A 9,702-nucleotide genomic window follows, 5' to 3' on the forward strand; every position below is an offset into this window, starting at 1 on the left:
GCCTGTTCAAATCTAAGCGAAGTCTGGTGCTTCGTTTTCTAGAACAATTATTAGTTTGCCACCAACATTCAGAACACTGTGTGGATTCGGTGTAGAGGGCTTTCTGCACCTGCATTGACGTCAGAATCTTTAAGATCCTTTATGTGAGACTCAGGCCCTTTGTTCTCATTTTCTAGATTCGAATGTTCTGTGTGAATCGGAAACCTGGGTAACTGTGCTATAAAATGTGTCCGCAGATCGTTTCATAAATTTTAGATGGTATCATGCAAAAAGCTCATGCCACTGTATTTATGATGCACTTCTTTAATATGGAATTTTGTGTTTTCAGGTTTACTGTACTCAGGTAATTATATTACCTGTAGGTCATGTCTACATGACAGAAAGAATTTTAGGGAAAGAGTGAGCTACTAAATGTTCGTGTGGGTATTGGCTGGTTGGTGTGGAAATTGGTCCTGCCTTGAAAACTCGTTCATCGGAATGTCTGTTTCAGACAGGTGTGCTTGGCCCCACTGATGGGGGCCTCATCAAAGCCCCGTGCCTGGCTATCAGTGGGAGATGCTATGCGGTTGTCACCACACCTTCCCTCAAGTTACCACCACCATGTAGACAGATAGCTTGGAGGGCGAAACTCTTGGGGGCCAAATAGTACAGTACAGTTTGGGAGCCATGTGTAGACATGACTATATGTAACAAGGTGAGGTGAACTAGCTGAGAAATGTTGTGAGGAGCCTCTTACAGTGAGGTGTACAGATGGAGGCGACAGAGGAGCAAGGGAGCACATCATGAAGATAAAGTTCTGAGTCCTTTAGTACCATCATTTACTTGCTGTTATCCGAGAGAAATGTTTCCTCTCCTTTGACCGAACTTTGACGAAACAAGAAATCTTGGGGGGAGTGTTTACAAGGATGGGAGAGAGCTATCAGCTAGAGTTAGGCAACCCCGCCCATTTCAGCCAACTGGCAGTGAATTCGTGTGCATTTGCCACTGCTATAATGACATTTCTCTTTTCAATTAATCCGCACATAACGTTTTATAGTTCTAAACAAACAAATAATGCCTCTGCACCTCCCAGGATGCATTCAATAGTTTCTCATTTCATTCCACAAAATGAAATTCCCATAGAACATTGCTTCAAGCCATCAGACCCTCCAAGCCCTTCTTCCTTCTGGTTTTTTTCCAAGTAACATTTCTTTCACTCTTTTAATTGAGACACAGCAATTCAGGCTGTCTCCTTACTTAAAACTTTCCCACTATGCTACAAGGTAAAAGTCTGAGTACTAAAGCCCAGATCTATCACATTGAACTGGTTTTCACGTACTTGTGCAACCTAACATCCCACTCAAGGTCAGACTGCGCCAGAGCTAGAAAGTGCCTCTTTCCTACTGAAACTTAATTTAAATCCTAGAAACCAGACAGCTGCTCTTGAAACTGCAGGGACATTATATTTCCACATAGAAGACAAAGACCTAGAAATCTATTCATTGGATGAGGTTAACAGTCCAAAGTAATGTTGGCCAAAGCCCTCAGCTTAGACCTTGAGGAGGCAGCCCACAGTATTACCCTACATAGAAGGTGCTGTGGTCTCCTTTGGGTTCATCATAATGCGTATGATTGCACTGTGCCCCACTGTGGCTGAGAAAGAAAAACCTGAACCCGAATTCTGAGGCTAGCAGAATAAGGGTTCCATAGGAACTGCCATAGGAACTGAAGGAGCGCTAGATTGGATGATCCCTCAGGAAGCATCCAAGGGTCAGATCAGGTGCTTGGGGTCCTTTTTCACTTTCAGCATGGTGACAATGAAAGATCTCTGTGTGAAGTAATTAGGAATCCATAACAAATATGATTCATGGACTAGCACATCATCAGTAGCAAAATAATCTTTTACTATAGCTCAATGAAACTTTGATATAAATATCACTACTTTACAGATAATGCTCTCAGAATAAAAAAAAAAAGCTGCTGCTCTCTATGCTCAATAATACTCAGTTAAGAAAAATATTCTGTTAGCATCTGTGGATATTTTTCTGAAACTAAGATTCACCTACAGAAGTCAAACACTGTTAATGATTACATGTCCATTGTAGGTTCAAGGTTCCATGACAGGACATTTAAGATGTTTTAATTTTTCAATGAAGTCCTCTAAGGAAAACTTATCAGCATCTTAATATAATTTTAGATGCACCTTTTTATAATATTAGATATAAACATCGCTGTATTGTTCTATAAATACTTAGGTGGATTAAATAAGTAACATTCATAATTCACAAAGTATAATTACTTCAGTAGCATTACGAAATTTCTCTACTTTAAAATGTAATGTTGAAAAACAGAATGCCTAGATCCACACCCAGCTTATTGGATTGGCACCCTCGAATTAAGAATTAAATTCAGTCTAACCAAAGATCAAATTGAATGATTTTCGCCAGCTGTTTTTCTGAGTTGCTGTAATTATGCCTCTAGACAGCACAATAATAAAGGCAGTGCTTGTGATTTTCATACTGCAAAGTATTAGTTGAAGGCAGAATTAGCTCATATTTGGTTTTCATGTGTGACGGTATCACAATGAGTAAAAGACCGTGACATTTTGTAGCCGACAAGATTTGATTAAGTCCTCACTCTCTGAATTTATTTTCAAGTTCATAGACTGCCCACATGACAGCGCCTGTCCCAAGTCCCTGCTTTGACGATCTTGTGCCTTTGACTGACCAGCAAACACCAACAGAATGTATCTTCCTTGCTTTTTGTCCTTTCTGTAGTTTTGGATGGTTCTCATTATGTGCATAACTAACACTGTTTCCTGTATGCTTTTGTCTGATCGAGTGCATGCGTAAAAAAAGACAGTTACTGTTTGCCCGCTTAAAGTTAAATGTTATAAATTGAAACATGTTCGTGTAAGAAGCAGTTTGTGGCGCATGTGTTCACATCCTGTCACATGGTTATTTCTTCTACTCAGAATGCTGCTTACAAACACAACACAGTTAACCTTGGCATGCTGCCCTATGGAGGTATTTCAGCAGTGCATGCAAGCAGAAGCATGACTTTAAACTTGCAGACTAAGTCTAAATTTGATCATCAAGAACTACCTCTTCAGAAAGTAAGTATGGACTGTCCTACATGTGTCAGCATACCAAAGGCAATGAATGTTGTTCCTTCACTGAATGCATTTAGGCTGTCCATGTAGCCCTGTTTACTACTGACTCTCAGGAGTCCAGCGCGCACAAGGGCGAATCATGCATAGCCTAAATTCTTAGCTGCTAAATGTATATTTGTAGCTAGACTGGTTATCAGGCCCATGCTTTTTGGATTGAGCAGGCACATGGCTTTTTGTGTTTCTTTAATTAAGGCTCATTTTCCTTATGATTCATTCCCCCCCATTCTTTGTTTTTCTTTTGTATTTATTTAAGGGGTTTTGATTTTGTTTCATTTCTTGTTTCTGTTTTTGTTTTGAGATAGCCCTGTCTTCTTTTGGTGAGGCATTCTGAAAACATAGGTGTAAATTATTTTTTGTATTTCACTTAATTCCATTTGAAAACCACAGATTGCTAATTACAGTGGAAGTTAAATAGTGTTGGCATTTTTCAGTCCACTTTCCTTGTGGGAAATACAGCACAGAAGCAAAAGATGAGAAACAAGGTTGTGGCCAACCCAGCAGTTGTTACTCTTGATGGGTTAATGGAAAGTTTGCATATCTTAAAATTAAAATTATGGCCACATTTGAAAGGGGATACTAAGGGCCAGCCAGATAGCTCAGCAGACTAAAGTGCCTGCTTAGGCAGGCACAGGGACCAGGTTTCGGGGTTCAATCGCTGGCGTGCTGTGCCGGCCCCTCCCCCAGGGCACACTGAAATGGCGATTGAAAATGGGTGTGGTGGCGCACACCTGTAATCCCAGCACTTGGGAGGCTGAAAACAGGAGAATCACTACAAGTCTGATCTGTGTAGTGAGACCCTGTAGACCCTGCACTAAATACATTTTAAAAAAAGAAAAAGAAAAAATATTTCATAAGAAGAAACATTTTCATTTATCAATGAAACATTACTGCTTATTTTATTCAGGCAAAATTGAGAATACTCATTTTAGCTGTTCAAATTCACCATCCTTCTTACATTTACATTTTGGTGAAGATCAATGAATCATCTTGATACAATGTTTCATTATGTTTATACATTAATATAGGCATTTGCCAATAATGTTTTTATGAAAAAAGAAGTGCAAATTAGTGAGAAAAGGATGGCAGCGTTCTCTAAACAGGTCTGTTTTTATAATATTAATGAAAATATAGAACAAATTCCCATCCCACCCAAATGAGGGTCACAAGATCTCAAATTCGTATTTAATTTTCAAATTAGTCTTTAATATTCCCTAACTGTAGTCAATCTCTTCCTACTATGAGCAACATTAAAAAAAATTGAAGTAACATTTATATCCATATCTTTCTCAGCATCCAACATCCCTTAAAATGCAAAAGAGAGCCAGGTTGGGGAGATAGCTTGGCGTTCTAAGCGCCCGCCTGGCAAGCACAAGGACCTCAGAGTCCCAGGCGCACTGTGCAAGCTGTGGAAACTGAGTGTGGTGGCGCACACCTGTAATCCCAGCACTGGGGAGGCTGAGGCAGGAGGATCACTAGGAGTCCAAGCTGCATAGGGATAGACTGTACCAGATAAATAAATGAAAGATTTTTTAAAAAATTAAAAAGTTTTTTTTAAAAAGAGAACCAAACCCTAACTAAATGGATAACTTTTTCAGTGTCTTCAGTTTCCTGTGGTATGTATGACCACTGATGTGCTGACACGTTTCCACTGAAAAAAACTGAGTTTCAGATGAGGAGAGTTGCTCACATCACTTATATAAAGAATCCCATGATGCCTAGTTGAACATCACTGACCGCAGAGCTGGGGAGACCCACCCACAGCTGGCCAGAGCAACCCCAGCACTTCTACCTGAAGCCAGAAGCTATGCAGCCTGTTCTTTGTGGCCTCTCAGGGGCCTACTGCTCCATCCTCTTTCCTAAGGAAGCCAGTGTTCAAAGAGGCCTTCCAATTTGCCTGTGCTAAGAACAGACGTGCGGCTTCAATTTAAAGAGCACCTTCCCACAGGGCTTGGAGCGGGAGGGTAAACAGAAGTCAGACTTTTAAACTAAACAGTGAAATCTCAAAATTCCTTGAGCAAAGTAATGAGATCTTGAAATGAAAGAAGCTGCTGCCTGACTCCCTCAAAAGTATATCAAATGGACACTTCCTGACTTTACCTAATTCTTGGCCTTATGTGCTCAATGATCTACATCATGATGTGAATACGTGCAGTGTCTGAAGAGACTGAAACGGTGTCCTCAATATCCAGATTATTCTCCAGAGATGGATTAGGCACCTCTGCACTGTGGCATTAATTTTCTGAGTAGTTTAGGGTGCCCTTGAGAATTATTTCATTGTCTATTACCATAGCTGTGAAATGTTCTTTAATAAGCATGGTGCCGTGTTGTCACTGCAGAGTTTTCAACCCTCCTCTCCCAGATGTGGAGCTGACCTCTAGGAATTCTCTTTGGAAATCACATTAAATTGTGCGTGACGAATGATGCAAGGATTGGGACACTTCATAACTAATCAATGTACTATTTCCCATATAAGAATAAAGGGAAAAAAAAGAGGAGAAAAGTGGGAGAAGAAGATGAAAAACATGGGATGAAAAAAAACACAGAGAAACACCAGCACTCCCATTACACAAAACATTTTATGATTCAGAAATTAGTAGTTTAAGCAACAGGTGTCTGAAGGAACTGTCCCACCCCAATACCAGGCCTATGAAGCACCAAGGGCTGGATCAGTTTCTTGAGTAGTTACGGGTTCTGTTTCTCCCCTGGGGTCTAGTCTAAGTCTCCATGTTTCCACCTTCGGCCCAAGCTTGTGTCCCAGCTTGGTTTTTCTACAATCTATTAGAGGCAAACACTCTGCAGTCGCCCAGACATTCCCTTCTTGGTACTATTGGCCTTTGCTAGCTGGTTCCTTGATGTGAGGAAGGTACACATTCCTTGAACCCCTCCTGCTGGGAGGGGAGATAGACAAAATGCATCTTCCTTTGCTTCTGAAGTTCATCAACGTCTATCACCTTTGTCTTGCTGCCTAAGATAATAAAACTCAGTGTCTTGAGCACACAAGATGTCTTTGCAGCCCATCACCGCTCATCACCCGTGAGAACTGGCACTGAAATGTAAGGTAACATCGCTTTATGAATATTGCCAGCAAATAAAATTGACAAAATGGTTCATTCTTCTGGAGAAATTTTGGACCTGTCTCTATTATGCATAAAATTCTTGAATGATAATGTTGGATGTTTCAACTTAGGAGTGATGAATTATTCTGAGGTATCCATAAGGCTTCCTAAGGAATCCAAGTGGACCTTTTCACCTGTCCCATTCATGTGGGTGGTTCTCTTTGCCAGGAAATTGGTAGGGTTGAAGTTAGACCCTACCCTGTCCTCATTGCTTGTCCAGCCTACCTCTTATATCTAGGAGGAAGAAGACCTCCTTTGAATTTCTTCTACAAAATTATCTTTGAACATATATGAAATAAACTAACTTGAAGATATAATTATTTATGAATGAGATTAATACACATAGAGCAAATACATGATGAACAGAGAAGAGTACCCCTGGTTTTGCCATGTATGTAAATATTTCTGATGTTTTTCCCTGTTTATTACATGTCAGGTCAAGGTTAAAAGCCAAATAAGAACTTCATTTTTTTATGATCTTTTAATTGAGCCCTTTAAGATAATAAAACAAATACCAACAGATACAAGAAAATTAGTTTCATGAATTAGTTTCCCTTTATAGTTCCTTTTATTAATGTTTATACTAATTTTCTATAAATTTTCATAGTAGTTATGAGCTAGAATATTTGGTATATAAATTGGCTATTCATTTATAAAGCTGTCACTATTTTTATTTCATTTATTCATTCATTTATTCATTTATCATTTGTTTACTGCCTTTCCAAAAAGCATTTAAAGCAACTTTCTATGATGTTATTGGTGGCTCCATGTGCTTCCTCGGATGTGGTCTACTGTAATTGATCTTAGCTATTGTCTTGGAACTGTATGTTATCAGAGGGAAGTACAGCATTGTAAAAAAGTGGCAGCTCAAACTACCATTTAAATTATCCAGATTAATGGTAGAGTAAATAGTTCTATTGGAGGCCAGGGAGATGACTCAGTGGAATAAGTGCTTCCCTGGCAAGCACAAGGGCCTGAGTTCAATCCCTGGTTCTGGAAAAAAAAAACAAAAAAAAACAAAAAAAAAACCCTATTGGGAGAAAAATGAAGACAGGAAATTATTCAGAATATGTTGTGTACCTGGTTCTATGAGGTATTTTAGATGGGCTTTGTTCTTGCAACTCATAAAAACCCTCAAAAGGTTTGTTCTTGCAACTCATGAAAACCCTCAAATATTTATCTCCACGATGAGTAAACTGAGGCTGAGGCATCAGACAGATGTCACCCTATCTTCATGCTTTTACTATTGCTATGCCCTGTACCTGGAATGTAAGTCTAACTCTCCTGGGTACCAAAATCCACGCTCTTTCTGCTACTACATAGCGATGTCCTCTCGAATGTTTGTAAAACCTTACGTTTTCCTAGGACATGACTCATAACATCCAATAAACCTCCTTCATATGCACTATTATCCCAGCTTGTCTTCAAAACAATCCAAAGAAGTACATATTATGGAATTGGAAAAGAAGGGTACAGCAAATAGAATATTTTCACTGATCCACTAACCTGTGACCTAGTCATTGCCCATGGACCACAAGCGCTGTGCTCTTAGCTGAGCTCAGCAACATAGAGATTACCTTGCGCTTTTCAGGTCCACCTGCACTTCTGGAGCTTCTGTAATCACTAAGAAATATGCTTGGTCGTGATGCAAAGCCAAACATTACAGAGCCAACAAAATTACCTATTAATCTCCAAACTGCTGTAGTCCCAGAGACAAGCAGAGCTTGGGAAGATATTGCCCTTTGCTAACTCCATGTCTGTAGGAGTCCGGCTGCCAGTATAAATAATATGCTCTCTGTGATGCTGGAGACATTTATTATTTTCTCTTTCTATTCTTTTCCATTAATTTCTTCTGACATAATATTATACGATAGAATCTATTGCTTACTGGAGTAAAGAATCAAACCCTGGAATAAATTAATTATAATTTCAGGGGGGAAGAGACTAAAGTCATGGAAATGCATGTATGAAATAATTGGTTCACAGAGTTTTTCCTGGAAGGAAATGGCCTCACTGTCTTTTCTATTAATTGATAACTTAGCTGATGCTCATCTCACCAGCAAGTGAGAGTTAGAGAAATTCTAATAGCAAGATTTGTGCCTTCCCTATTTTTAAATTATAATGTTCCTTTTTACTGAGCCTATGCAGATGATTCAGGATCGCATGAAACCGTAATTTCGTATACATTTATGCAACCTTCTGCCAAGAGTTACCTGCTCAATGCCATTTTTTTCTCCTGCTGAAATCCAAGCAAGACTTATGCTGTACCTCAGGGCAACTCATGCCTACAATTCCTATTGATTTTCTTGCATTTATTATTGGCTACCTATCCCTCAAGAAAGAGTCGCTTACCTTTCTAATTATGAAGAAAGCCTTCAGTATGTAAGTCCACATAAATCCTCAAAGACAGTGGCTGAAATTGCCAAAACAGTGCGAGGACTTTTAGTGCTGCTTCCTCATCCTTAGAATGACATGCTGGTTTAAAACTCGGACATTACATTACCACCTTCAGATTGAACCCAGGAAATCATAAGTTTTTAGATCTCAGTTCAGCATATATTTGCCTTTGCAATACTTTTCCCTGAAGGTGTGATGAAAAAAAAAAACATAATAAGTTCACTGAAAATATTTCAGGGCAAATTGTTCTCAACATTTTTTAGTATATGGTAATGCCCTCGATGAACTTTGTGCCAATTAGTAAACAAAACAGGTATTTGGTTTTGTAAGGAATATGCCCCAAGACTTTTGCAAAGTGCTAAATTCTACTTCAAGTCTTGTATAATTTTTACTGCAAAATGACAATAAATATAATCTCAAGAGCGCACCGCACATCCATCCGCCGGCAGACAGGTCACGGCTGCCTGACCCGCTAAGCGACCTGCTTCCCTGCATTAGGGCTATCTGTGTAGTGCTCACACGCACGCGCGTGCATGCAGACTCACACTCGTGCACACATTTCCATGTGCAGACGAGCGGATAGAGAGACATGCGTGCATTCGTGCACATTTATGTCTCGGCAGAAATAAATCAGAAATCGCTTCTTTTAATGCACACTCGTGATTATTCACGGTGGACAAAATCATGCGTGTTAAATCCACAAATGTTAACACTAGACTGGTGCTGGCAGCTGCGCAGTAGGCACTGTACTCAGTATTCCTGCGTTTTCATCAAATTGAAATTTTTTGCTTTTTCACTAAATCACACTGGCCATTTTCCTGAATTATTTTGAAATATTAAAGACCCGCAGGACTTAGAACACTGCACTGTGTCACTGTCTCGTGCTTTTTCTCTTTAAATGGCCACATGTGACATGAGGACAAGACCTAACCCCAAAGTACCTGAGGAGAATGTCAAGCCTGTGTGCTGCAAGGAATAAGTAAATGGGTCACGGAACCTCACTTTGCTTATTTTATCAGAAATGATACGTTCAGGGAC

At 39.6% G+C, this 9,702-nt stretch overlaps 1 protein-coding gene across 1 annotated transcript in view; it reads left to right on the forward strand.

The window, feature by feature from the left end:
* Positions 1-9,702, forward strand: part of Lrrc7 (leucine rich repeat containing 7) — a 369,797-nt gene that overhangs the window by 259,387 nt on the left and 100,708 nt on the right. The gene's annotated exons all lie outside the window — the stretch shown is intronic.

Source organism: Octodon degus, unplaced genomic scaffold (assembly GCF_000260255.1).
Source record: "Octodon degus isolate 3935 unplaced genomic scaffold, OctDeg1.0 scaffold00057, whole genome shotgun sequence".
NCBI lineage: Eukaryota > Metazoa > Chordata > Mammalia > Rodentia > Octodontidae > Octodon > Octodon degus.